Source organism: Bidens hawaiensis, unplaced genomic scaffold (assembly GCF_021521415.1).
Source record: "Bidens hawaiensis isolate Kalapana, Puna unplaced genomic scaffold, B.hawaiensis_p1.1 tig00017565_1, whole genome shotgun sequence".
NCBI lineage: Eukaryota > Viridiplantae > Streptophyta > Magnoliopsida > Asterales > Asteraceae > Bidens > Bidens hawaiensis.
In genome coordinates this window covers 1-21,803 of record NW_027492654.1, presented here as the reverse complement: position 1 = coordinate 21,803, position 21,803 = coordinate 1, and the positions used below count along the sequence as shown (strand labels likewise).

Here is a 21,803-nt window from a genome sequence, read left to right as displayed (position 1 = left end):
CTACTTTCTCAATTATTGATGTTGACATATAAAGATATTTGATATCAACAACCTGCGTGTATTTGGCCTACAATCAACAACGGCCTAATTCACTGAATGGGTAAGAATTGCTTCCATATTTTCCTACATTTCTTCTTCGTTTGATTGATTAGGATGTGTGTATTTATCTGGCTGTTCATATGTATTTTGAACTTCGATAACCAACACAGTTTTTTCTATCCTTTTTTTTTACTTTGATTGTCATGAGTCGGTCAGAAAAATCAATCGCTAACAGAATCGAAGCTAGCATGTATGGTGTTAGCAGACCGGAGCTATTCTGATTGCCCATTTGACACCAACACAGACATCACCCATATTCTGATTTGGTTCCATTTTGACACCAACACAGGCATCACCCATTTTCTGATTTGGTGGTAGTTTTAACTATACTTATGACCCTAGCATAGTTTATTTAACCATTAATTTTTCTCGATTTACGGTTTTTTATATGCTTTATAATTCATCAATTTAACATTCAACACATATGCTTACTGTTTTAGGGTGTAACTTTGTTACCTTTGAAAGTCCCACTATTAATTATGTGAAGGAAGGGAAGAGGAAAGTTAAGCATCAAATAATATAACATAATTACTATAATTACTAGTTGAAGTTATATAATGTTTTGCTATATTCCTTGCTTCATAAAATGATTATGTTACATTATGGTATTCATTTACTTTAATAATAATCTATATTTATTTTATATATACTTAACATGCTCGTTTTCTCTTGTAGAGTAGCGACCTTATTGTTTTGCACTTTTGCCTTGTCTGTTTTTATTCATCTTGCAGCTTGTAAGTTGCTTCGATTTTTAGTATTGACATTTGGCCTTTCAAATAAACTCTTTCTTTTATTTTATTTATTCATAGTAAATGGATGTTCGGTTTTTAATATATATGCATCATGTTGGCTTGGTAGGAGGTGCTCTAAAGACTAAAGGGGTGAAGAAACACTAAAAGACCCCGGCAGATTATGGATAATCTGGGTAGCCTGCGGAAGCCTGTACAAGCGCTAAGACTAATTTTTCCAGGGTAGGGTACCGGGTTTCTACGTCTGTCAAGACGCGGCTAACATAGTAGATAGGCATCTGGATGCCTTTTCGTTCTACTAGTAGGACTGCCCCGGTTGCTCTGTCTGTGGCGGAGAGGTAGAGAATTAATTCCTCCCCCACTTCTGGTGCTGTAAGTGTTGGGAGTTCGATCAAGCGTGACCGAATCTCTTGAAAAGTTGCTTCCGCTTCTGGTGTCCAGCGGAAGTGCGTTTTCTTTAAGCAATTTCTCAATGTTGACACGAATGGGAACGACCTATCCGCATGGTTTGCCAGAAAGCGGTTAAGTGCGACTAGTCGTCCATTCATTGTCTGAGCTTGTTTAATGGTAGTAGGTGATTCCATTTTCATAATGGCTTCGACCTTTTCAGGGTTCGCTCTGAAGCCATCTTTGGTAACGATGACTCCTAAGAACTTCCCTTCTTCCATCTCAAAAGAACACTTGCTCGGGTTAAGCTTCATGTTTATCTTTTTGAGCGTGTTGAAAGTTTATTCGATGTCGTTCAACATCGCTTCTGGCTCAAGGCTTTTGATGACCAAGTCATCCATGTAAACTTCCAAGTTCCTCCCAATTTGGGCATGAAAGTCTTTGTCCATCAGGAGTTGGTATGTGGACCCGGCATTCTTAAGTCCGAATGGCATCATTTGATAACAAAATGTGCCATCGGGCGTCCGAAATGCGGTTTTGTCCTGATCGTCAACGGCCATGTGGATTTGATGGTACCCTTTATACGCATCAAGGAAGCATTTAAGGCGAAACGGTGCTAACGAATCTACCTTAAGGTCAATTTCGGGTAACGGGTAACAATCCCTGGGGCATGTTTTGTTTAGGTCTTTAAAATCTATGCACATGCGCCACTGTTTGTTGGATTTCGGTACCATGACGGGATTGGCAACCCATGTTTGATATTTACTAACGCGTACGATGCCTGCGTTAAGGAGTTCCTTGACTTGGGTTCTACACGCGTTAGCCTGTTCCGCACCCATTACGCGACGCTTTTGTATGACCGGCGTAAAAGCCGGGTCACACTTGAGCTTATGCTCCGCCTTACTTCGGGGTACACCAGTCATGTCAGCTGGTGTCCACGCGAAGATGTCAGCATTTTTTTGCAATAAGCGTTTGAGTAAGGTGCGTGTGGGATTAGTGATTGTTGGGCCAATGGTAACGGCCTGGTCAGGGTATTTGCCATTGAAGGCCCATTCTTCTGGCTCGGTAATGGTCGGTTTAGCCATCTTTGGTTTGGGTTTAGATGAGACAGATGCGATGCATACCTGGGGAATACCCGTGATCATCGCGACACCCTTAGCTGTTGGCCATCCCATCATGCCATGGACCGAAGACACCACGGCATTAAATCTTGTCATCCCATCTCTCCCGAAGAGAATGTCGTATGTGTGGTGTGGCTTCCTCATTAAGACGAAGTCCACGTCTTCTGTGCGTGAGTACTTCCCGTCCGTGAGAGTGACGGGGAATGATAGGATACCCAAGGGGGTGTTTGTGATGCCGTCAAACCCTTCCATCGAGGGGTAAACCGTTTCTAGGCGTTCTTTGTCTTCGTCGTCTAGCTTGTCGAAGAACTGCCAATACATGACCGTTGACGAAGCGCCGTTATCAGCAAGAGAGCGAGAGGTGATGTAGTGCCCCAGCTGGCTTTTGATGACTATGTGCCTTCTTTGTTGGGCCCCCCTGGCACACGCGGGAAGCGCACTTCAGCTTCCTTCCACGCACTTGGCTCTGTTCGTTGCTTTCTTCCTCTAACGTTGCCATGAACCATGTGAATGCTGATGTCGACGGGCTTTCGTCCGTTGCCCTTGTACCGATTGTCATTCCTCCCTCCGTTCTTGATTGACGCCACGAGGTGTGTAAGTTTTCCATCTTTGACGAATGTTTCGACAATATCCTTCAAAGATGTACATTCCTCTGTGGTGTGACCTTTTTGTAACACCCCGACCGATGGCGGATTATACATCGGGGCGCCACATATTGTTTCATTACTCGTGACACTATTTGGTGTCAATATTTATTAATACACATTTATCGCGCACGCGCAACGCAATCACAAGATAACATAAATCAATATATTAAAATTCAAAATATTCAATTAACATAAACTTGTCTCGTTACATTTTAATCTAGGTCCAAAATAAAAGCAAACATCCTATGTGTCCTCAAGCTCCGAATGCAGCTACTGCGAACCTGAACATGTGTTAAAATAAAACGTCAACACTTGCGTGTCGGTGAGAAATCAAGTTTAATAGATAATAATAGATAACAATAATCACTGCGCGCAACACGTGTATGTCTGGTGTTTAACAAGGGTGTAATCAGATTGTGATCAAGCCTAAATAGATCATAGTTCATAGTTCAATCCGTGCTCCCAAATGAGCACAAAAACAAGAAAACATCTGTGCAAGTGTAAACAAAAGAAAACCGTAAACGATAGGTCTCCCGTGTTCATCTAATGGATCCATGAAAACTTCGGAATAGGCCGAACAAAGCGGTTAATGATTCACACATACAAATAAACAGCCAAGTAAACGTCCTCAACACATGGGATACTGCGCGACTAAAGTTCATAAACAAGTTTAAGACTCAGGTTTGTACGAACACATGAACATCCCAAAACATTAAAAATAAAAAGGGATTAGGTACGAGATTACTCACTTGATAAACGGTGCGATGAAAGATTCAACTCTTAAACAAGCAAAGTTAACCTATAATTAAGATTATTGGTTTAACGATTGGTTTTAAGTCTTGAATATATGTAACCATTATTAATATGTAAATCAAATTATTATATATTATATGTTACCGGAAATCTGGGCAGAAGAGAGGAGAAGACGGGGGCAGAGAGAGGAGGCGGCTGAGGACAACGGCAGAGAGCAAAGAAAGATAATAAGTGTTTGTGTGTGTAGTGTTAAGAAAATAGCATTATTATTTATAGGGAAACCCTAAGGAACACAATCCCTAGAAAAGGGGGGATAAGATCTCCAAAAAGATTCCAAAAGCAAAAGATATCAAAAGATATGGCAGCTGCAGGGGACAAAGGAAAAGCTGACAGGGAACAGAAAACAGGCATGGGGGGGGGGGGTCAGATAAAGGTACTGGTCAAGCATGGAAAAGCAGATCTCAAAAGATAATGTCAGTCACTTTTTCTGTCAACCAATGGGGTTGGTGCGCATGCTGCGCCAAAAGTGGCTTTTCAGACAAGATAGGTCAGGTCAAAAGCTCAGAAGATAAGACATCACAAAAGTAAACGGCTGGATTAAACAGAAGAAAAGACTCAAAAGGGTTTAGCGCGAGAAGGCTCGAGCGCGAAGGCAGACACAGAAGGTCAAGAGTGCGCGAGCGCGAAGGCAGACAGAACCAACCTTAGCGCGCCGCGGGAAGAACCACAATCCTTAGCGCGCCGCGGGAAGAACTATATCTCTTAGCGCGTCGCGGGAAGAACTATAATCAGCGCGCTGCGGGGACAGTTCGCCTCGCGTGTCGCAGCAACAGATGGTCTTCACGCAGGCTTCCTTGTAAGGAGTCTGGCGCGTGGAACTGCGCAGACATCCTTAGGCGGGAAGAAACAAAGGACAAACAAAAAGTGTTCAAGGCTTAAGGGTTAAGCAGAGGGGCGGGACGGCGACAAGAGGGACAAGGAGGCGGAAAGAAAGAGAGAGAAAGGGGCGGGAAGGAAAATATTATTATTATTAAAAAGTAAAATATAAGTATAAATAAATATTAAATCATAACAGAAAGAGATCGGATCAGAAAATGGGTACCTGGGTCGGGTCGGATGGGGCAGATGTCACACTTTTGTCTCGTGGAAGTCACAGGATTTGCTCTGATCAACGTTATGGCGCTATCGGATTATTGGAGCCTTTGGCCATGGGAGTTTCTCGGTGGCAAATATCTCGGTGACGCTTTTGGTGAGCGGCGTCCATCTGGGATTCCGGTTCGACGAGTGTGTGTTGTCCCTTCCGCCTAATAGAGGGCGAGAGCTGGATGAAGTGTCAAAGTTTATCCTTGACTGCCAAATACCAAGCTTCCTCTTTTTATTTTGTCAGGCGGTACGGACGTTATTTTCTCTTGTCCTCTACGTGTAGAGGTTTGTGCTCTGGGGAAGATTTCTACCCAGTTGCTTCTCCGTCTCGGCGAAGCGTTTAGCTGCCGTCATGATGGCATCCCATGTGGATGGCATGCCATCTTTACCCGTCAACGTGCGGATGAGCTCTGGGTACTCGGCGCCCTGGATGAAAGCGGCGCGAACAAGATCTTCACTAATGGTGCCCAGACTTAGCTTCTTTGAGTTGAAGCGAGTGATGAAGTCTAGCAAAGACTCGTCTTCCTCTCTGACGCAGTTGAGGATCGTCCACTGCTCTTCAGTATATTTTCTTTGTTGACTGAAGTGCTGGCTGAACTTGTGCTGGAAGTCTGCCCAATCATAGATGTGGTGGACCGGTAGACGATCAAACCACGCTCTGGCTGCCCCGACGAGCGTCATCTGGAACATGTAGCACCATGTGGGTTCCGTCCAATTGCTGCCGGTTGCCCCCGCTATAAATCTGTTCAAGTGATCGTTCGGGTCAGATACGTCATCGTAAGTGCCTATGTTGGACATCTGTTTGGCACTCTTTGGAGCAATTGCTTCCGCAATGTCTCTTGCAAACTTGGACGTTCCCGCATTTGCAACAGTCGGTCTGCTTCTTTACGCTTCGCTTTCGCCTTATGACGAGGGTTTGCGTCACTGTCAGATTCTTCCCAATCATCATCCGAATACTCGCAATCATTGCTCATGTTGAGCTGTTGTCGAGTGCTTCCGAATTCGTCATTGGCCTGTTGGAGTGAACGTAAACGTTCATCCAACTCAGCTTGGAATTCTTTCTGACGTGCTTCCGCCCAAGCTTTAACTTGATCTAGTGTTTGGCGGGGAAGCCTCGTCTGCTGCTTTTCTACCTGGGTATCAATGAATCCCAGGGGAGGATTGTTTACTGCACTTGCCCCGGCTTGGGTAACCGGGGTAGTGTTCGTAAAAATCGTGTATTCACCGGTGTTCCCCCCGGTAGCTGGGGTTGTGGTTACCGGAGTTTCTTGGTCACTCGGTGGCCTCGGTATCGGAGTGACCTTAACCATCATTCCAGAAGTTTGAAAAAACTGAGAAAAAGAATTAGTTCTAGCTTAATGCACGGATGGCGCCAATGAAGAAACACTAAAAGACCCCGGCAGATTATGGATAATCTGGGGGTTAAGTAGATGTTTTCCACGAGGGTTAGGTCCGGCAAAGATGGTTATTCTTCTCGACCTGCAAAACAGACACCGTAAGCTCGTCACAAGGAGGAACCACGTCACTGAGAAGGGGAGGTTCCTCCTTGTGACCACCCTCCAGCGTGAGAATCAGACTAGATTGCTCTGAATATAAGTGTATATTGAGAGAAATAGCTAGAGAAGATAAGATGATATGAGATGATCATACCGTTCCAAGGTGTTGGGGTATTTATAGCCGAAGGTAGGTTTCCAAGCAGGTACGGCCAGCTGTATAATATTCCTTTTCCACCAACTATGGGCTATGTTCGTGCCACGATGGGAGTTGGTGGGTAGGCAGCGGCTGATAGTGACATTTTGTACTGGAGCGTGCTGCTCCTCGTACTATTGTCGGTGAGCTGTCACCCTGTGATTGGTTCATGGGTCGCTTTTACTAGATCTTGTCTATTTGTCCATACCTTGGTAGGTATAGTACAAAAGATATTCTGGAAGCGTACGGACTGGCTCTTTTGGGCGGGAATATTCCCGCCGTGCTCATTCTTTCTTCAGGTGACATTGCTGAAGTATAAGAGTTAGTGCCTTAAGCGTGTAGCTTTACTGTTAGTGCAGGTAGCCTTCCTTGGTTTGTATCCATAGCTGCGGGAACAGGCAGGGTACTGTACCAAGGGAGGCTTTCCTGCGGGAACAGCTGGCTTACTGCGTGTAAGGTCTTCATCTCTGAGCATGGTGGGTCCTGCGGATCCAGTTGGTCTTTGCGCAGACGTACCTCTTTAAGGTGAGTTGCGGGTCCAACTGGGCTTTGCTGGGACCTACCTCTTCAGGGGGTGTTATGGGCTTTGTTGGGGCTCTATGTGAAATGTTGTATTTATCATTTACGATTGGTTGGACTTAAAAAAATAAACACACAAACACATAATCTGCCCCCCACGCACTTCACTCACCCTCCGCTCTTTAGGCTAAAGCCCCTTCCAAGTCCCTATTTTTTTTCTAGTGTTGGGGCGCTAAAGTCTGATGTGGCATGTGGGGCGTTGTGGGCTAAAGCCACGTAACAAATAGCCTAAGAGTTAATTACACAATGGTTTGACAATTGTGGGACTAATTTAGAAGGTAGAGGTGCAAGCCTTTTAGGTGGGAAGTCTTAAACTCAATCCCAAAAGTAGTTTACATTTATTTTGGTGTAATTTGGGATCTAGTAGAGGTAGAGTAATATTCGTTGTTAAACAAAATTACACAATGGTTTGTGGTTTGCTCGGTTTAAGATGGTCTTGAAGTGTAAGCTTGCCTTTGTTAAAAAGTCCACTGAATTTTTATGAAAAGTCTATTGTTATAGGTCACCGGGATCTATAGCATGCTACCAAACTGAAACCGCGTAACCCGAAACACACGCCAAAGAGGTAGAAGGGCAAGCACGGGGCCATAATTGAACTATTTATTTCCTGTGCAGGAGCATGAGCAGAACAAAACGATATCGAGTCTAAGAAGTACGAGTAAGAATGATAAGATTTTAACTCGTTGCATTTTGTATCCAAAACAAATGCGCTACATCCCTAATCCCTCCCACCTTTTATGGCATGGGTATGATTCAAGCTAATACATACACACATCTTTTAAGCATACCCAACGGGTATGTGTCACTAATAATAAATATTTGTATGGAAAAATATTGGTTTACGTTCTGTCAGTTACAAACTTCACAAGTCATCTTTATCACACACTTCTTGAACTTTAAATTGTAACCCGTCTAAAGTAATTAAAACATGATATTTTGGTGGATAAGCATTAGAATATTTCATATCTTATAAATATATAAAAATTAAAGTATGAGAAGCCAATTTTAGCACGTCCATAGTTCCATGTTAAAATCAAGTGTTTTATCTGTTTTAGAAACAAGAATGTTATAACATGTTGGTTTGATAAAAGCAAAACAATTTCTATAAGAAACAAATTATGAAAGTTCTATTATATAAGTATAATAAAGTAACCATCTTATCTTTGTAGTTTTGCTCTAATATGAAATAATTTGATTACTTGAGAGCAGAGATGTTCAACGAAACCGGTTCCTGGACCCGAACCGGTGGACCCGAACCGGTTCCTACCCGTTTTTTGTAGGAGCCGGACCCTATCTGATTCAACCCGATGATCCGTGACCGGTTCTTGCATTTCTGAGTGGGGGCGGGTAGGAACCGGAACTGGTTCCTAACCGGTTCTAGCCGTTGGATCGAATATAGCCGTTGGAAATCGTTTTTTTTGGCCGTTTTTTGACCGTTGGGGTCAAAAATAGCCGTTGGATCGAACAGGAACCGGGTTAGGAACCGGTAAGAACCGGTTAGATAGGTTAGGGGTCCGAGGGTGGGAGAACCGGTTCGGTTCCCTAACCGGTTCGAGCCTGGAACCGGTTTAAAAGGGGGTTTTGAATATAGGAACCGGTTAGGAACCGGTTCCGGTTCCTAGTCCCAAACCGTTTTGAACATGCCTACTTGAGAGTCTCTATGCAGAATATATACGGGGCCATCTTTTCTGTAGAACTTTTAGTAGTGCTTTGCAAGTCCTCAAAGTCTAGTTTTGACAAAATATCTTCTTTTTTTTTCAAACGACAAATTTCATTAAAACGCATATTTCATTAAAACACAAGGGCTAAACAACCCGATAACAAGAAGCAATAAGGAGCTAGCGGATGAGGCTCAACAACCAAACACAACCCAAAACAAAACAACTACAAATCAAATTTCCTCCATCTATCCCAATCTATAGGCCAGCTCTTCAATCTGTTTTTGAGCCAAAGAAAAGCCATGGATTTGATCTTCACCAATAATCTTTTCGATCTTAATAGGAGTATTAGAAAATATTAGCTCATTAAGAGCACGCCATAAACTCCAGCACCCAACCAAAACAATAGATTGCATCACCTTTTTCCTAAAAGAGTGGCCCAGAATATGCATGTGAATGTTGGCAGATCAACTATGGAGAAAACAAAGGAGAAATTTTACACCAATGACTTAAATCTTACCATAACACCAATGAAACATAACATACCGTAAACAAGTGATCCATAGATTTCGCAGCAGATTCGCATATGCAGCAAATGTTTTTTTTTTTTTTTTTTTTTTTTGGGGGGGGGTGTGGGGTGTTAAAATTTTTCGTTCAATTAGGGCATCAAAACTTGGTAAACGGGATGATATAGCTCTCCACCCAAAAGTAACTTCAAAGGTAGCCAAGAATTCCACTCCAATATATTCTAGCCGGAACAGGGTCAACAAGATAAAGAAGTCTTTTGACCGACGCCACCGAAAACCAGCCAGCATTGACAAAATACCGTTACTAACAATAAATAACCCATACCTTAAAAAAAAATAGATAAAAGTGTGTTATCAGCTAAACAGGATCAATCACATACCTAAGTTTCAATATTTTCATCAATGATAACAAGTTACAACAAATTAAACATATATACATACAGTTTAGAGTTCACAACAAGAAACAAAGATTTCATCATATCATATCACAACCAAAGTTAAAATAACTTACTTTGAACACAATGTCTCACAAGAATTCCTAACATTCCCAGCCTCATATTGCTTCAGGTACTTCATCAATTAACACGGTTTTCAATCGTTTCGACACCATCGGGTAACATTTTCGTGACCCTTTCACGTTAAAAAAGCCCGTCTGCTTAGCAGGAACAGTTTTCAAACCATCCTCACCCGTAAAAACATCCAAACCGCAATCTTTACAAAAAGATACCACATCAGATTCCTCCATAAACAACCGTTTTGACACATCCACAACCGTATATGGGCAAAACTTATACCCTCCATAATTCAAACACGCCAACGCCAACACCCGAACCTCACAAAGGAACGGTTCAACAACATAATACTGTAAACGAGATGCTTCCGAATCTACGGTTTCAAAAAACCGTTTATAATTCCCGACACGTGAGTACCTTAAAAGCTTCCGTGAAAACGTCATTTCCTTTGATTTCATGACCGAAAACGGAACCTTCCTGAACCATAGAGATAACGACTCGCCCATTTGTTGGTGATCGGACCCGAGACGAAGAAGCACGTAAAACGAATAAAACTCGGGATTCGGTTTACGTGTTTGGTCGTATAGGTGATATAAAGATGATAATGCCTTTGTAAGTTGTTCCATGTTAAGGTGAAGCATTGGAGACACACTTGTATTTGAACTCATATTATTCCTTTGAAGTTTATAATCAGAAATAATATGAAACTTTACAATTCTTTCATATATTTGTATAACTTGATCTGTTATTACACCTTGCATACTTAAGTCTTGTCGTATAGACCGTGTTCGGTCAAACACGAAGTCATGGATAACATCAAAGTGTTGACTTTTTGACCCGAAAATGGTTAAAAGGTGATTCAACGTGTCTTCTAGCACACAAACGGGGCGTAAGTCAACGTCTCGCACGTCTTCCGTGGATATCGTTCTGCAAAACTTTTTAACCGCGAGCGTGGATGATGATTGAGAGGGGTTTCCGTTTAATCGTTCGAAAACAGCTAGATCGCGTAGTCGTTCGCGGCGTGTTCGTTCGTCAACTGGGCACATGTACGGGCATGATCCGGCTAAGTTGGGGAGGTTTTCGGGGTCGTTATTGTCTTGTTTGTTGTTAGTATTAGAACTGGTGTGATTTAAGGTTGTTTTTCTAGTGTTTGGATGGTTAAAGTTGTTTGAAGGTTTAAGGTTGTTTGGTTGAGTGTGAGATGAAGATGAATAAGTTAGTTTGCCTCTTCCTCTCCCTCTTCTTGGTTGCCATCTCTCCATAATAATATAAGATCTCTAAAAATAAAATTGTGACAAATACAGATTAATAATATTCATTTCTATTTAGGGGTGTGTTTGGGATTGCTAATTAAATTGGATTATTGAGATTTGGATAGAGGTTTCGATCGTGCCTGGTTAAATTGTTCAGTCCGAACATATTTAAAATCATGTAACCTGAACAAGACTTATTATCCTGTTTATAAAAATGTAGCAAACGGGGCCAACCCAACTCCTCGTGTTTGTGTTGGAAATTGCCACCCTTAGTTCCTTACATGACACCGAACATAACACGGATAATCAGGCTTTGGTTGTAATGTCTGGCCCGTTTTAAAAATAAGTCATGTTTGAGGTTGACCCGTTTAACCAGCTTTGTTAAATAGGTTGTGATCGGGTTAACCTGTATAATCAAACACGTTGACCCGTTTATATAAATTTTAAAAGGTCAACCCTCCAGCCCGTTTACGAAGCTTTTTACAACCCACTAACCCGTTTGACTTGTTTAGATAAATCAACAGGTTAAACGAATTTAAATCAGTCTGCATTCAAGTATTCAACACGAGCAATTAACATATGGTCTTGTTCAGGTTCATCAACTCAACCCGAAACCTGCCTCAATTGCCACTATTAGCTTTGGCACAATAGATAATCTGATTTGAGTGTTTGGATAGGGGCTAACTGATTTATGATTATCCAATTATTAGAGGTGGAAACAATCAGCTTCTAATAATCTGCCCGCAGTTGCTTACTCAAGCTAATAATCTAATCTAATCTAATTAGCTGAAGAGTATGAAATAAACTTACATGTATTTATTTATTTATAAATAATCCAGTTACTGAACCCGCCTTCTGATCACCAAATTAGCATCGATTGGCTTGAAATCTGGATCTCGTCAAGTGATTACTTTATTGAATTCAATAGAATAAAAGATCAATCATTCAATCGTGATAATTTTATTTTATAAAATTGTTTCTGAATTTTAAGGGTTTATTCTTCGTGGATCCCAGGTTTCTTTAGCCCGTTGACTGGGTGGTGAAGTAGACTACTAGCTATGTGTCTGTTAGCTTATTGGGCTCAAACCCTGTTTTATTGGTCTGGCCCAAATGACATGAGCTTCTCACAGTTTAAATTAGAGGTGTAAAAAAGAAAAACCGGTTTGGGACCGGTTCTATGCAAACCGGTTTGACAAAAACACCGGTTTCACCAAACCGCCGCTCTGGAACCGATTCCCCTTATGATATACTAAACCGGTTTTAAAACCGGACCGGATTGAGAAAAACCGGTTTAAACCGTTTCTAAACCGAACTGGTCTGGATCTGGATCAGGTCGACCTCTCTTGCTTCTAAACCGAACCGGTTTAGATCAAATCGGTTTTGACCAGGCTTTGACCAAACCGGTTCGGTTTGGGAAAAATACCGCTTTTGTGTGTGTATGTAAGTTTTTTAGAGTGTCTTACCTGGGGGATGTCAGACTCATGCTATGGTCATGTGAGTTTTTCAGAGTGTCTTACTAGTACCACTATGAAAAATGGATTTTCTTTATTGTAATTATTTCCTTATATGTGTGTGTATTCGCACTAATAAAAAAATAATAAAAACGCTATTCACTGACAACGCCATTTACTAACAACTAGGTGGAGTGGCGGCGCGTTGTGACGGTGAATTTGTTTTGGTCAGAATACGTTCGGTTCGTCATAATACATGTATGATAGCAGCACTCGTATAGCTTATTATAACTAAGTGGAGAGGTTGCGTGTTGCGATGTTGAAATTGAAGTGAGTCAGATTCGTCACGATACCACACTCAACATATACTATTGATGGTTTATATTTTGTGTGGCTGTGTGTGCATATATGTATTATTAAGCTTTTTAATCAATTTATGTGCTTCGCTTTCATAAGAAAAAGGATTCATCCAAATAAAGAAAATCGTTATTGAAATATCAAATTTAGATATTGTTCATGATGGAAAGTAATGTGTGTGACATCCTACCAACTACACATACCCATTCATATATAGCAACATTTTCATTTGCATTCATAAAAAAAATGGTGTATGATAGTAACTAATATAGCATAAACAAAACAAGATATGTTGACGCACAACTATTAGTAAATATATAGCAACACTATCATTTGCACGTTATCATACAAATTACAAGTTGTATTTATGCACAACTATAAATATATCATGCTTGTGAAGTTGTGATTGCAACAACTTAATTAAGCATTAAGCAATTCTCAGTAAAAAGAAGTTACAAAAAATTATATCAATGTTACACTCCATACAGACACCCCTCCTTGGTTTCACATTATCCATTTTGATGATTCCCATATTCTTTAAACAAATGTCGTCCAGAATAGCGCCCTGCCACCATCTCCGTCCAATTGATAAACCTCCACCAGCTAGGATGAAGCTTGTTCATGTTAGTAACACGAGTCTCTTCTGCTGATTGCTGAAGTAGCTCAAATATGATTTTGTGGATTTTGTATTTTGAAAGAGACTTTTATAAAAGAATCTTAACACCAATTTTGAAACAAGTCAACAACTATATTGATATATGTATATTGAACACACATTATTTATCGTTATATTAATAATCTTAATTGGGCTTAATCTAAGTTAAATTAAAGAGTTGTTTGATGACTTTGAGAACTCCCAATATCTTTTCCATTGAGGTCGTATTTCAGTGTTCAAATATCTCATTACTCGACATTTGAATTTTCAATTCAGGTTAGATCAGATCGCATAAAATATTATTAACTTGTCGTTTCAACCAGTAAACTTAAGAGTTAGAATAGACTTTTTTTAATATTAATCACCACTTAAAGATAATACACCATTCAAATCATTAAGAGAGAGTAATCGAAATTCTTAATTGATTTCCACGTTTTTTTTCGTTTTCACTTTGTTTTTAAAATATAACATATATAGATTATCTTTTTGAAAGCAAGCTAAAAAAAATCCTGGGACCAACATTAAAATATCTCAGAGTTTTGGTCCAATAAGCTATAACACATGTTATATATTAAGAAAACCACAAGGTCATGCAAGCTCCTCCTCCCCTCCCAGGCTCTGTTTAATTTGGATGTAAGGTTTTTGTTTTTATAATGCATTGTCAAAATTAGTACAAACGTTTGACATCATGTTTCACAAATATTCACTCGGGTATTGAGGATAGTTACAAACGCTGTTAAAAAAAGGATTGCTAAAGGTTGAGGATTAGACAAAAGAAGAATTAAATCATTAATCGTATAAAAAAAATAAAAGCATTACTGAAAAATCAAGTATTAGATTTTGTTCATTTAACTGACCATATCTATTATTATTTGCATATATACTTTTTATATAGTAATTTAGTAACGTTACCATTTTAATTTTATTAAAAAAAGTATCTAAAATAGTAACAAAGATTGCATGAAAGCAAACATGTTGCATTGATACACAACAACTATAAATACATGTATCTCCTACTTGTGATTGCAATAAACCAAACAATTCCCATTCCAAAAAAAGAGAGCACGTTACAACAATGACACACTCATTACAAACACCCATCTTTGTTTTAGCATTATCTATATTCTTGATTTTCATTTTCCTTAAATGGATTTCATCTAGTCCAAGAATCAAGAAAAACTTACCACCATCTCCTAGGAAGCTCCCGTTCATCGGAAACCTCCACCAGATTGGATCGAGCCCCCAACACGCTCTTTTGGACATGGCCAAAAAACACGGTCCACTCATGCTTGTCCACATTGGTAGCGTACCCATGCTTGTAGCCTCGACTGCTGAAGTAGCTCAAAAAATCTTGAAAACCCCATGATTTAGTGTTTTGTAACCGACCTATATTAAAAATCGCCAATACAATCTTGTATGGCTCCAAGGACATAGCATTTTGTCCGTATGGTGAACATTGGAGGCAGATGAAGAGCATTGCAGTGCTCCATCTTTTAAGTAATAGGCGTGTTCAATCATTTCAACACGTAAGGGAAGAAGAGACGGCTCTTATGATTAATAAGATTGGAGAAAGTAATGGCTCGTTAGTTAACTTAAGCGAAATGTTTGTGTCACTAACGAATAATGTAGTTTGTAGGGTGGCATTAGGAAAGACATACCGTGGTTTAAGGTTTAAGAACTTGTTGGAAAGGTTAATGGATATTTTAGGCGCTCTAAGCGTTGGGAGTTATATTCCATGGCTATCATGGGTGGACCGTGTGAGTGGTTTACAACGGACAACAGATGAAGTTGCTAGAGAATTTGATGAGCTTCTCGAGGGCGTCTTGAAGAACATATTGAGAAGAAAAGAGTGGCGGATGGTGGTGGCGGCGGATGTGATAAAGCCCAGGATTTGGTGGAATCTTGCTCGATGTTCAAAGAGAAAAAGCAGGAGGATTTATCATAGACAAGGATACCATTAAAGCAGTCATCTTGGTAAGATTTACAATACTACATTACACTTTGTTTTGAAACTACACACCAACTAATATTAGAAAAAAAATATAGGTTCTTTTTGAAACCCATAGGCCACAATAACAATTGTTATTTTCTTTAATTGATTTCTAAACTAGAAATCAAGCATCAAAAGCTACTATTATGGTTTTAAAAAAGGGATAATTACACAATATAGTAATCAAATTTTGAAAGTGTTCCAATTTGATCATTTAATACATCAAATACATTTAAAACTTGTTACTATTCTAAAAAACAACCCATCTTAGAAAACCCTCGTACATCAATATATCAACTTATTTATATTCTGGTAATTTTAGTGTTGTCGTGTCCTATTAATTTACTTGGATTTACTTGAATGCAAAGTGGAGTTATAACCAGGGCCGGCTTAACGAATGTGGGGGCCTAAATCAAAACAAGATTTTGGGGCATTTTCATAACAATTGTTAAGAAAAATAAATTGATTATTACACGTTTTGAACTTATAAGCTATACTTTAGTATCAACCAACCTACCACCACACCAATACATTAATTTGAGTTCACTATACTCATTATAATATATCTATATATAATGTTTTTTTTTAGATTTGGAGGCCTTAATTGAGTGTTGGCTTAAAGCCCTAACTTGTTTTTGCTGTCCCACGAGCCACCCCTGGTTATAACAAACAATGATATTATGAGAGTTACACTTATTCAAAACTATTATGACTTTTACCATCAACAAAACCCCCTCATGACGAGGGGTTACGAGGAGGCATCACCCTTTAGCATGGACTAATTGGGGCAACATCCGGGTGGGTCAAGGGACATATTTGCATGGGTACAAGGGCAATGCACCAAGCGGAGTCAATGAGAAAAATAAATAAGTCATTAGAAGTGGCGTCGAATTTGAATGATACATGTAAAGTTGCATGAATATTGATCGTTGTTAGGAAATGATTATGAGTGGTAACAAGTCATTACCGGCCGTCCAATTGGAAACTGGTCGTAAGTAGTAACCATGATAATAAATAACTTGTTCATTAGTGGCAGTTACGCTATCAATAGAAACCACTAACAATACTAACTGATACTAGCGGCAACAACTTGCGATCAACAGTCACTTGGTCATCAGGGCCGTCTCTGAGAATCCTTAAAAATTCGAGGGCCTGGGGCGAATTGGAAAATAGGCCCAAAAATAAAATTTCAATAATTTGTATATAAAAAGCAGACATTACAACGCTAATTCTGATAACAATTACCAAAAGAAATTTATTCTATCAACGATCTATTTGAATACTTAAAAGAATCATGAGTCTCTTCAAACATTTTTTGTTTTAAATAAAAAGTATTTTTGATCTTTAAATATAAAAAATTTAATAATATGACAAAGAAAAAACATTAACAAAACATGAAACTCATTAGATGAAAAGGAGGGGAGCTTAACATGAAACTCATTAGATGAAATGCAAGGTTCGAACTTGAGCATTTTTTTTGGTGTAAAAGTAAACTACCAGTGGAACCAACTTCCTTTTAGTTAATTAAGTATGCTTTCTCTATTATTAATAAATGCCAGAATAATATTATGGGCCCTAAAAATCGATGGGCCTTGGGCTGTAGCCCTCCCTGTCCACCCTATGGGCCGGGCCTGTTGGTCATTGTTGGCATGCTAATCATTAGCGGTAACTCAGTTAAATCAAAAGGAGTTTCTATTGAATGTTTTCTATTGATATAACTGAAAAACTGTCAATAAGTTTAACGTTAACTAACACTCTTTCACGAAGAATTGTGAAATTTCAGCAAAACACTGTGATTGTTTCATAACTATATAACTAAAAGGTCTTTGGTCATTAAAAATTAACAAACTTATATGAATCGGGTACACATTTTTTAAACAGGAAAATATACTCATTTTTGTTACTTGTTGATTAAAGATTTAGAGACCACCAAAATACTTAATTATGAAAGTCATCAATAGACGATTCTAAGGTATATATATCCATGCCATTTTCAAACTACACGTACATGATATGTATGCACACACTCATTGCGGACAACATTTTTTTTACTATAATTTGAAGACTCTTTAAACTTTTACCTTTTCTTCTAGGACATTTTTGCTGCAGGAACAGATTACAACATCCACAAGCATAGAGTGGGCGGTTAGCGAGCTGGTAAAACATCCACATGTAATGAAAAAGCTACAACAAGAAGCAACATCAATAGCAAATGGAAGATCCATGATCAACGAGGACGACTTGGAGAAAATGAAATATCTAAAGGCAATCATCAAGGAGGCTCTACGACTTCATATTCCACTTCCACTACTTGTTCAACGAGAATCGACACAAGATATCAATCTACTGGGGTATGACATTCCGAAAGGCACACGAGTGGTTATGAATGCTTGGGCACTAGGACGAGATCCATCATTGTGGGAAGAACCTGATGAGTTTAAACCAGAGAGGTTCTTGAATAGTTCAGTTGACTACAAAGGGTTTCATTACCAGTTCATCCCCTTCGGTGCTGGTCGAAGAGAGTGTCCGGGAATTCAATTTGCTATGGTGATTAATGAGCTCGCGATTGCGAATTTAGTTTACAAATATGATTTGGCATTGCCAGATGGAAAAGGAGGTGAAGAATTAGATATGAGTGAAGTCACGGGGCTTACCACACATAGGAAGTCCCCGTTACTTCTTATGGCGTCTCCTCGAATTTAGTTATTGCTTATAAGTTATAATAATTTGATATAACCTCACTTATCGTAAAAGTGTGTTATATATGATGTTGGCTTACTAAACAGGTAATACTATATGTAATTATGTAATAACGGGACAGTGTTCTAAAATAGATTATTAAATAAACTTCTTTTTGCTTGAAGTTATACTTACAAAAATATTGCCACATCACCCTACTTTTCACTTTCTTCCCTTTTTAAGATGACCAGTTTTAACATAAAACTCATTTTACTCAAAACTTATATTCCCGTCGCTCAAGCCCACATGTCCCACAAACTTTAACGGGTTTAGTTAAATCAGAATAGAAAGCACCACGAGTTTATTTAAAAATTTCGCATCTTAAAACTTATCATATTTACAATACTAACCCATGCGCTTTCATGTACCCGTTGATGCCATTATTCCGCGAGAAAAATAAATTTTTATGAAAATAATAGTAATAGTAGTAATAATAATAATAATAATAATAATAATAATAATAAACTACAAATGTATACTTTATATCAATATTTGTTGTCAAAATGTAAAAGACCCAAAAACGAATCTTTAAGATAACGACGTTGGATCCACCACTTATTTCAATATGATACCGTTTTGACTCGAACAAAATTTAAACTCTTTTAAAAGGACCCTTTTTGAGATGTACTTATTTTACTTAGAACATGTTTTGACCTGAACCAAATTAACATTTTTTTAAAAAATAATCAACTTTAATATAAACTCATTTTACTTAAAACTCGTTCGGATTACTAACCCATTTAGACACGCCACCCAAAGTTGCACGCCCCACAAACTTTAACATGTATAGTTAAATTTGCATAAAAACACGAGTTTATTAAAAAATTCACATCTTAAAACTTATCGTGTTTATAATATTTACCGCATTTTCATGGTCCCGTTGATGCTATTATCCTGCAAGAAAAACAGATTTCAGTGAAAAATCATAATAATAACAAACCACAAATAAATAAATATAACTAATTTTCCATGCTGCATTTTAAAAATGCGCATATTAAAATCCCTAACCAAACATGTACGCACTATACAATTCATACGTGAGCTAACATCTATCAAGGGTAACAATGTATAATACCACTTTGTGTATATTTGTAAGTTTGTAAAACTTTATATTTTAAAATTAAAAAAGAAAAATTAAATATGAGTAAAATTAAATTATATTATATTATATACAAAAATTTCAAACTTTAATATGGGAAATCGTTCGTCAACGCAAAGGTTGAGTTCAAATAGGCCGGGGTCGACTTCTTTTCTTCAGATGGACTTAAAATGGTCGGTATAGACATAGTTTAATTTTATTTAAACTTGTTCAGGTTTCTCAGAGTTTTTACACGTAGAAACTTATTAAAGGTTAAAACCGTCGGCACGATTTCAAAGTTGTCGCCCTCTTCCATTTTCAAAAAAAACAATTGTGGAATATTTAAATAAATTGGGTTTTCTCTCTCCTATTTTGGTTATTTTAGGAATTTGCCATAGATTGTTTCCTGTTTAAGTCGTATAAAAGTTGGTGAATTCTAATATTTTCAACAATTTCTTCCTAACATGCATCATTTTCTTCGTATTGGTATCGATCTTAGAAAATATCATAACCAAAAACATGATCTTAACTTATTGCAAACACATACTACGAACAAAAAACCATCTATCAGAAAATATATGATCATAACCAGCTTACATATATAAGATGACACACAAGATAACCTTAAGTTGCATTCGGGTTATTTCCGATTCGCGATATAGTTAAGCATGCAAGTGAAGAGGAACATTAACTAACATAACCACATATATATAGTTCGTTTGGGTGGTTCAATTAACATATGGAGTTGCCACCACTCATAAAGGCAATTTCTTATGAATTGTGATCCCAGTAGTCTCACTCATATCTAAATCCTCAACCTTTTGTCCACCAGGCAACTTGAAATCAAACTTATGCACCAAACTAGCCAGCACAAGCTCATTAACACTCATAGCAAACTGTATTCCCTGGGCATTTCCTTCGTCCCGCACCAAACGGTGTCAACTCAAAATGAAGCCCTCTATAATCAACCGAACTATCCAAAAACCTTTCAGGCCGAAACTCATCAGGGTCCTCCCATAACGAGGAGTCTCGACCAACTGCCCACGCGTTGATCAGGACTTGTGTCCCAGCTGCGATATCGTGGTCACTACAAATAAAAGGCCATTTAGTGGCACACGTTTTTAATGACATTTAGCTCTTGTGCCACTAATTTAGGTTTTTAATGGCACTTGGTGTATGTCATCTTTGCTTATAACACATTTTTAGTGGCACTTAGTTTTAGTGCCACTAATTTATGATTTTAGTGGCACTTTACGTATGCCACTAAAAACCAATCACACACGTTTTTAATGGCATTTAGCTCTTGTGCCACTAACTTAGGTTTTTAATGGCACTTGGTGTATGCTGTCTTTGCTTATATCACATTTTTAGTGGCACTTAGTTTTAGTGCCACTAATTTATGATTTTAGTGGCACTTTGCGTTTGCCACTAAAAAACCAGTCACACACATTTTTAATGACATTTAGCTCCTGTGCCACTAATTTAGGTTTTTAATGGCACTTTGTGTATGCCGTCTTTGCTTATAACACATTTTTAGTGGCACTTAGTTTTAGTGCCACTAATTTATGGATTTAGTGGCAATTTGCGTATGCCACTAAAATAACTGTCACACATGTTTTTTTAATGGCATTTAGCTCTTGTTCCACTAATTTAGGTTTCTAATGGCACTTGGTGTATGCCGTCTTTGCTTATAACACATTTTTAGTGGCACTTAGCTTTAGTGCCACTAATTTATGATTTTAGTGGCACTTTGCGTCTGCCACTAAAAAAACTAGTCACACGCGTTTTTAATGGCATTTAGCTCCTGTGTCACTAATTTAGGTTTTTAATGGCACTTGGTGTATTTGCTTATAACACATTTTAGTGGCACAGTGCCACAAATTTATGATTTTAGAGGCACTCTACACATGTCACTAAAAATCTAGTGTCACGTTATTACTGGTATTTAGCTCTTATGCCACTAATTTAGATTTTTAATGGCACTTTACATATGCCATCTCACTACTAGAAAACTGAGCAATTGCCACCAAAATTTGCTAAAAAAAAATGGTAGCAAATTTTGCGATTGATTTAGCAAATTTGCTACAGAAAGAGAGAATTACTTGACATGGTGGCTAAGCGGCCGAGCTTTGGTTGAGAAGATCGTTTGTGCTCGTAGAACCTCAATAACTGTAGTGTAAAGCTTGAGCTTTAGAAATGCGCTCAAAATGAGTCATGCTCGAGCCAAGTCACGGTTCGGCTACACCACTACTCTTGTCCAGAATCCAGATCTGCTGGGTTTTTGACTTATCAGATTAGGTTACAATATCTGCTAAAAAATTAGAACGTCTGATGCTGCTAATAGGACTCGAGCACAGGTGCTAACCGCTAAGGCCTACAGAACGGGGAAGTGACAAGTACGCCACAGCAAATGAAT

General features: G+C 38.7%; 3 pseudogenes across 3 annotated transcripts; 1 reads left to right on the top strand and 2 right to left on the bottom strand.

Moving 5' to 3' along the window:
- Window positions 1-9,529: 9,529 nt before the first annotated feature.
- LOC143554202 (SAC3 family protein C pseudogene) lies at window positions 9,530-12,058 on the bottom strand (annotated as a pseudogene). Of its 2 annotated transcripts, none has more exons than XR_013138955.1 (2): window positions 11,966-12,025; window positions 9,530-11,141 (listed from the first exon to the last, which is right to left on the bottom strand). The product of XR_013138955.1 is annotated as an SAC3 family protein C pseudogene, transcript variant X2 (transcript). The 2 variants fall into 2 exon arrangements; XR_013138954.1 differs by having other exon boundaries at window positions 9,531-11,141; window positions 11,928-12,058.
- A 2,514-nt stretch (window positions 12,059-14,572) lies between these two features.
- On the top strand, window positions 14,573-18,316 carry LOC143554201 (cytochrome P450 Tp4149-like; annotated as a pseudogene). The gene is made up of 2 exons (XR_013138953.1): window positions 14,573-15,554; window positions 17,664-18,316. The product of XR_013138953.1 is annotated as a cytochrome P450 Tp4149-like (transcript).
- Window positions 18,317-20,142: 1,826 nt separating this feature from the next.
- LOC143554219 (cytochrome P450 71A6 pseudogene) lies at window positions 20,143-20,518 on the bottom strand (annotated as a pseudogene).
- Window positions 20,519-21,803: the final 1,285 nt, after the last annotated feature.